Source organism: Bubalus kerabau, chromosome 14, assembly GCF_029407905.1.
Source record: "Bubalus kerabau isolate K-KA32 ecotype Philippines breed swamp buffalo chromosome 14, PCC_UOA_SB_1v2, whole genome shotgun sequence".
Lineage (NCBI taxonomy): Eukaryota > Metazoa > Chordata > Mammalia > Artiodactyla > Bovidae > Bubalus > Bubalus kerabau.
In genome coordinates this window covers 25,801,548-25,809,158 of record NC_073637.1, presented here as the reverse complement: position 1 = coordinate 25,809,158, position 7,611 = coordinate 25,801,548, and positions in this window count along the sequence as shown.

Below are 7,611 nucleotides of genomic sequence, written 5' to 3'. Positions count from 1 at the left end.
GTTTCACATTTTTCAGATTCAGTAGTGATAAAAAAAAAAAAAGGCCTTATTGCCACAAATAGAAAGAAAAAAAGCTACATCACTCCCCGAAGTTTCCTTATGCCTTTTGTAATCCTGCCCTGTAATACCCTTCTCTGCCTCTCCCATGGCACTCTGCTTTTTCCCCCTTAGCATAATGATTTTGAGACTCTTTCATGTTGTTGCATCTATTGGTAGTTTATTACTTTGTATTACCAAATAATATTTCATTGTATTTATTTCTCCTACAAATGAAAAGTTCTCCTGCAATTGAAATATGTTTGCATTTCCCTTGGGTAAACACCTAGGAGTCAAATGCCTGGATCATATCATAGGTATATGATAGACTGCCAAACTGTTTTCTAAAATGTACGTCTTACATTCCCACCAGCATCCTATGAGAGTTCTTGTTCCTCGACAACCTCAACCGTAATTATTCATTTTAGTCATTCTAATCAAAGTGTGGTGTGTTTAATTGTGACTTTAATTTGCTTTTCCTTGATGACTAATACTGTTTAGCATCTTTTCATGTTTTCATTTGCAGCCTTTTTTGTTGGATTATATCATCTGTTAATGCGTTTGTTCGAATATTTTGGCCCTTTTTTATTGGGCTGTTTGCTTTGAATTATGAAGTTTTAGAGTTCTTTATGTGTTGTACACAAACTTTTATCACATATATAACTTGAAAATGACTTCTCCCAGTCTGCTTTTCTCTTATCTTAGCAGTATTTATTTTGAGGCATACGAGCTCTTAAATTTGATGACACTCAGTTGATCAACTTACTCGTTCATGTTTCACACTTATGATATTGTATTCATGAAATATTTTCTCAAAGTAACAAAGTTTTTTTTTTTATTTTGTTCTAGAAATTTTATCACTTTAGGTTTACAGTTAGATTTATGGTCCATTTTGTATTAATTTTTTAAGTGGTATGAGGTATGATTTCAAGTTTTTTCTTTTTTTCATGAAAATGTCTTTGCTAAAAACATTATCATTTCTTCATTCAATTGCATTGTTACTTTTGTCAAAAATCAGCCATCAACATATGTATAGATTTAGATCTGAGGTCCCTAGTTTATTCCACTGAGCTCTCAAGGCATCGTCTACCTGAATGCTAGTACCATATTGTCTTGATTACCATAGCTTATAATACATCTTGAAAGTAGACAGTGTCGATCTTCCAAATTTGTGCTTTTTCAAAATTATTTTGTCTGTCTTAGGTCTTCTCATTTTCTTATCAATTTTAGATTCAGCTTATTTTCTACAAAACATTGGCTGTTATTTACCTGGGATTGAACTGAACCTCCAAATCAATTTAGGGAGTATTGACATCTTACAACTGCTGAGTCTTCAGGTACATGACCACAGTATGCATCTCCATTTATTTAGATCTTCTTTAGTTTCTCTCAGCAACATTTTGCATTTTAAAAGTACAGGTCTTGTCCATATTTTGTCAGATTTATCACTAAGCATTACATATTTCATGATATTGCAGTATTTTTTTCTTTCAATGTCCAAATGGCCATTCTTAGTACAAAAATTGCAATTTGCTATCCTTGTATCCTTCAACTTTACTAAACCTACTTATTAGTTCTAGAAGCTTCTTTGTAGATTCCATCATGTTTTCTACATACACAATCATTCTATCTTTAAATAAAGATAATTTTATTTCCTCCTCTCTGATATGGATGCTCAATATAATACTGTATTGAATATTCTTTCTGATTCCATTGTATCTCCATTTCTGGTTCATTAGTTACACTGTCACATTGTTATTTTGGTGGTTGCATTTAGCATTTCTGTTACACAGCAAGAGTTGGCAATACTTTTCTGAAAAGGCCCAAATAATAAATATTTTAGACTTTTGGGTTGCATATGGTCTTTGTTACATATTCAGTTTTCTGTAATTTAAAAAAAAATGTAAAATCATTCCCAGCTTACACAGCATGCAAAAACAGGCTGTAAGCCAGGTTGATCTGTGAAATGTAGTTCATCAGCTGGTGGTACACATTTTATCAGTCTCCTTCAAGTAACAGTGTACCTTTTCATTGTACAAGGTGCTTTCGAGAGTATACTTCCATTTCTTACCTTCTGGCTTTTGTGCTAGTGTCAGACTTTATTTTTTGGGGGGGCTCAAAAATCACTGCAGATGGTGACTGCAGCCATGAAATTAAAATACGCTTACTCCTTGGAAGGAAAGTTATGACCAACCTAGATAGCATATTCAAAAGCAGAGACATTACTTTGCCAACAAAGGTCCATCTAGTCAAGGCTATGGTTTTTCCTGTGGTCATGTGTGGATGTGAAAGTTGGACTGTGAAGAAGGCTGAGCGCCTAAGAATTGATGCTTTTGAACTGTGGTGTTGGAGAAGACTCTTGAGAGTCCCTTGGACTGCAAGGAGATCCAACAAGTCCATTCTGAAAGAGATCAGCCCTGGGATTTCTTTGGAAGGAATGATGCTAAAGCTGAAACTCCAGTACTTTGGCCACCTCATGCGAAGAGTTGACTCATTGGAAAAGACTCTGATGCTGGGAGGGATTGGGGGCAGGAGGAGAAGGGGATGACAGAGGATGAGATGGCTGGATGGCATCACTGACTCGATGGACGTGAGTCTGGGTGAACTCCAGGAGTTGGTGATGGACAGGAAGGCCTGGCGTGCTGCGATTCAAGGGGTTGCAAATAGTCGGACATGACTGAGTGACTGAACTGAACTGAACTGAATCCTACATTTTACTGCCATGTGTGTTATGAGCCCCACAATTCATGATTGCCTTTGTTTAAACAATTATCTTTGAAATAGATTGAAAGTATAGGAAAACATGAACTTCTCTGGTGGCTCAGGGGTAAAGAACCTGCCTGCTGATACAGGAGATGCAGGTTCGATCTCTGGATTGGGAAGATCCCGTGGAGGAGGAAATGGTAACCCACTCCAGTATTCTTGCCTAGAAAATCCCATGGGCAGAGGAGGCTGGCAGGCTACAGTCCATGGGGTTGCAAGGAGTCAGACAGGAGTTAGCAACTAAATAAAAACAAATAGGAGAAAACCTTTAATACTCAATGTAGTTGCCATTCCCTGTGCTGTTCATTCTTGTGTGAGCATCCAGATTGCTGTCTGGTATTACTAATATTTTCTTTCTACCTGAAAGATTTCTGTTAATTTTTTTAAATTTATTTTTTATTGAAGGATAATTGCTTTACAGAATTTTGTTGTTTTCTGTCAAACCTCAACATGAATCAGACATAGGTATACATATATCCTCTCCCTTTTGAACCTCCCTCCCATCTCCTTCTCCATCCCACCCATCTAGGTTGATGCAGAACCCTGTTTGAGTTTGCTGAGCCATACAGCAAATTCTTGATGGCTATCTATTTTACATATGGTAATGTAAGTTTCCATGTTACTCTTGCCATACATCTCACCCTTTCTTCCCCTCTCCACATGTCCATAAGTCTATTCTCTGTCTGTTTCACCATTGCTGCCTTGTAAGTAAATTCTTCAGTACCATTTTTATAGATTCTGTATATCAGAATACAATATTTATCTTTCTCTTTCCAACTCACTTCACTCTGTATAATAGGTTCTAGGTTCATCTACCTCATCAGAACTAACTCAAATGTGTTCCTTTTATGGCTGAGTAATATCCCTTTGTGTATATAAACCACAACCTCTTTATCCATTCATCGATCAATGGACATCTAGGTTGCTTCCATGTTCTAGCTATTGTAAATAGTGCTGCAATGAACAATGGGATACATGTGTCTTTTTCAATCATGGTTTCCTCAGGGTATATGCCTAGGAGTGGGATTGCTGGGTCATATGGTGGTTTTCTTCCTAGTTTTTTTAAGGAATCTCCATACCGTCTTCCATAGTGGCTGTATCAATTTACATTCCCACTAACAGTTCAAGAACATTCTCTTTTCTTCACACCCTCTCCAGCATTTATTGTTTATAGACTTTTTGATGATGGCTATTCTGACCGGTGTGAGGTGATATCTTATTGTGGTTTTGATTTGCATTTCTTTGATAATGAGTGATGTTGAGCATCTTCTCATGTGTTTGTTAGACATCTGTATGTCTTCTTTGGAGAAATGTCTGTTTAGGTCTTTCCCCCGCTTTATGATTGGGTTGTTTGTTTTTCTAGCATTGAGTTGTATGAGCTACTTGTATATTTTGGAAATTAATTCTCTGTCAGTTGTTTTATTTGCTATTATTTTCTCCCATTCTGAGAGTTGTCTTTTCACCTTGCTTATAGTTTCCTTTCCTGTGCAAAAGCTTTTAAGTTTAATCATGTCCCACTTGTTAACTTTTGTTTTTATTTCTGTTACTCTAGGAGGTGGGTCATAGATGATCTTGCTTTGATTTATGTCAGTGACTGTTCTGCCTATGTTTTCCTCTAAGAGTTTTATAGTTTCTAGTCTTACATTTAGGTCTTTAATCAATTTTGAGTTTATCTTTGTGTATGGTGTTAGGAAGTGTTCTAATTTCATTCTTTTACATGTAGCTGTCCAGTTTTCCCAGCACCATTTATTGAAAGGCTGTCTTTGCCCCCATTGTATATTTTTGACTTCTCTCAAAAATAAGGTACCGATAGGTGCATGGGCTTATTTCTGGGCTTTCTATCTTGTTCTATTAGTCTATACTTCTGTTTGTGCCAGTACCATACTGTCTTGATGATTTGATGATTGTATCTTTGTAGTATAATCTGAAGTCAGGAAGGTCGATTCCTCCGGCTCCATTCTTCTTTCTCAAGACTGCTTTGGCTCTTCAGGGTCTTTTGTGTTTCCATATGAATTGTGAAACTTTTTGTTCTAGTTTTGTGGAAAATGTCATTCGTAATTTGATAGGAAACACATTGAATCTGTAGATTGCCTTTGGTATAGTCATTTTCACAATATTGATTCTTCCTACTCAGGAACATGGAATATCTCTCCATCTGTTTTATGTCATCTTTGATTTCTTTCATCAGTGTCTTATAATTTTCTTTGTACAATTCTTTTGTATCCTTAGGTTAAGTTTATTCCTAGATATTTAATTCTTTTTGTTGCAATGGTGAATGGGATTGATCCTTAATTTCTCTTTCTGATTTTTCATTGTTAGTATATAGAAATACAAGTGATTTCTGTGTATTGATTTTGTATCCTGCAGTCTTGCTAAATTCACTGATTAGCTCTAGTAATTTTCTGGTACTATCTTTATTTTCTATGCACAGTATCATGTCAGCTGCAAACACTGAGAGCTTTACTTCTTTTCCAATCTGTATTCATTTCTTTTTCTTCTCTGATTGCTATAGCTAGGACTTCCAAAACTATGTTGAATAATAGTGGCAATAGTGGCCACCCTTATCTTGTTCTTGATCTTAGGGGGAATGCTTTCAGTTTTTCACCATTGGGAATAAGTTTACTGTAGGCTTATCATATATGGCCTTTACTATGTTGAGGTAGGTTCCTTCTATGCCCATCTTTTGAAGAGTTTTAATCATAAATGTGTGCTGAATTTTTTCAAAGGCTTTTCCTACATCTATTGAGATTTTCATATGGTTTTTATCTTTCAATTTGTTAATATGGTGTATCACATTGATTGATTTGTGTATATTAGAGAATCCTTGCATCCTTGGACTAAACCCAATTTTATTATGATGGATGGGCTTTTTGATGTGTTGCTGAAGTCTGTTTGCTAAAATTTTGTTGAGGATTTTCGCATCTATGTTCATCAGTGATATTGGCCTGTAGTTTTTTTTGTGTGTGTGTTGTCTTTGTCTGACTTTTTTGGGGGTGGGCTTCCCTGGTGGCTCAAACGGTTAAGTGTCTGCCTGTAATACGGGAAACCTGAGTTCAATCCCTGGGTTGGGAAGATCCCCTGGAGAATGAAATGGCAACCCATTCCAGTACTCTTGCTGGGAAAATTCCATGGACTGAGGAGCCTGGTAGGCTACAGTCCATGGAGTCACAAAGAGTTGGACACGACTGAGTGACTTCACTTCTTCTTCTTGTCTGGTTTTGATATTAGGGTGATGGTAGCCTCGTAAAATGAGTTTGGAACTGTTCCTTCCTCTGCAATTTTTTGAAGGAGTTTAGAAGCATAGGCATTAGCTCTTTTCTAAATGTTTGAAAGAATTCTCCTGTGAAGCTATCTGGTCCTAGGCTTTTGTTTTTTGGGAGATTTTTGATCACAGCTTCAATTTCAGTGCTTGTAATTGGGTTGTTCATTAGTTCTATTTCTTCCTGGTTCAGTCTTGGAAGATTGAGCTTTTCTAAGAACCTGTCCATTTCTTCCAGGTTATCCATTTTATTGCTATATAGTTGTTCATAATAGTTTCTTCTAATCCTTTGTTGTTCTGCATTGTCTGTTGTAACCTCTCCATTTTCATTTCTAATTTTGTTGATTTGATTTTTCTGTTTTTTCTTGATGAGTCTGGCTAAAGGTTTGTCAATTTTGTTTATCTTCTCAAAGAACCAGCTTTTAGTTTTATTAATCTTTACTATTGTTTCTTTCATTTCTTTTTCATTTATTTCTGCTTGGATCTTTATGATTTCTTTCCTTCTACTAATTTTGGGGGTTTTTTGGTTCTTCTTTTTCCAGTTGTTTTAGGTGTAAAGTTACGTTGCTATTTGATGTCTTTCTTGTTTCTTGAGGTAAGATTGTATTGCTATAAACTTCCCTCTTAGCACTGCTTTTGCTCCATCCCATAGGTTTTGGGTTGCTGTGTTTTCATTGTCATTTGTTTCTATAAATTTTTTTATTTTCCTTTTGATTTCTTCAGTAACCTGTTGGTTATTTAGAACCAACTTTGTGTTGTTTAATTTCCATGTGCTTGTGTCTCTTATTGTTTTTATCTTGTAATTGATATCTAGTCTCATAGTGTTATGGTCAGAGAGGATGCTTGATATGATTTCAATTTTCTTAAATTTACTGAGGTTTGATTTGTGACCCAAGATGTGGTCTATCCTGGAGAATGATCCATGTGCACTTGAAAAGAGGTGTATTCTTCTGCATTTGGATGTAAGGTCCTGAAGATATCAATGAGATCCATCTCATCTAATGTGAGACTTGTATTAAGGCTTGTGTTTCCTTATTAATTTTCTGTTTTGATGATCTGTCCATTGGTGTGAGTGGGGTGTTAAAGTCTCCTACTGTTATTGTGTTACTGTCAATTTCTCCTTTTATGTCTGTTAGTGTATGTCTTATGTATTGAGGTGCTCCTATGTTGGGTGCATAGATATTTACAATTGTTATGTCTTCCTCTTGGATAGATCCCTTGATCATTATGTAGTGTCCTTCTTTATCTCTTGTAATCTTTATTTTAAGGTCTGCTTTGTCTGATATGAGGATTGCTACTCCAGATTTCTTTTGCTTCCCATTTCCATGGAGTATATTTTTTCATCCTCTCATTTTCAGTCTATATGTGTCTTGAGGCCTGAAGTGGGTTTCTTGTAGACAGCATATATATAGGTCCTGTTTTTGTATCCATTCAAACAGTCTGTGTCTTTTGGTTGGAGCATTTAATCCATTTACATTTAAAGTAATTATTGATATATATGCTCCTATTGCTATTTTCTTAATTGTTTGGGGTTGATTTTGTAGATCTTTTTT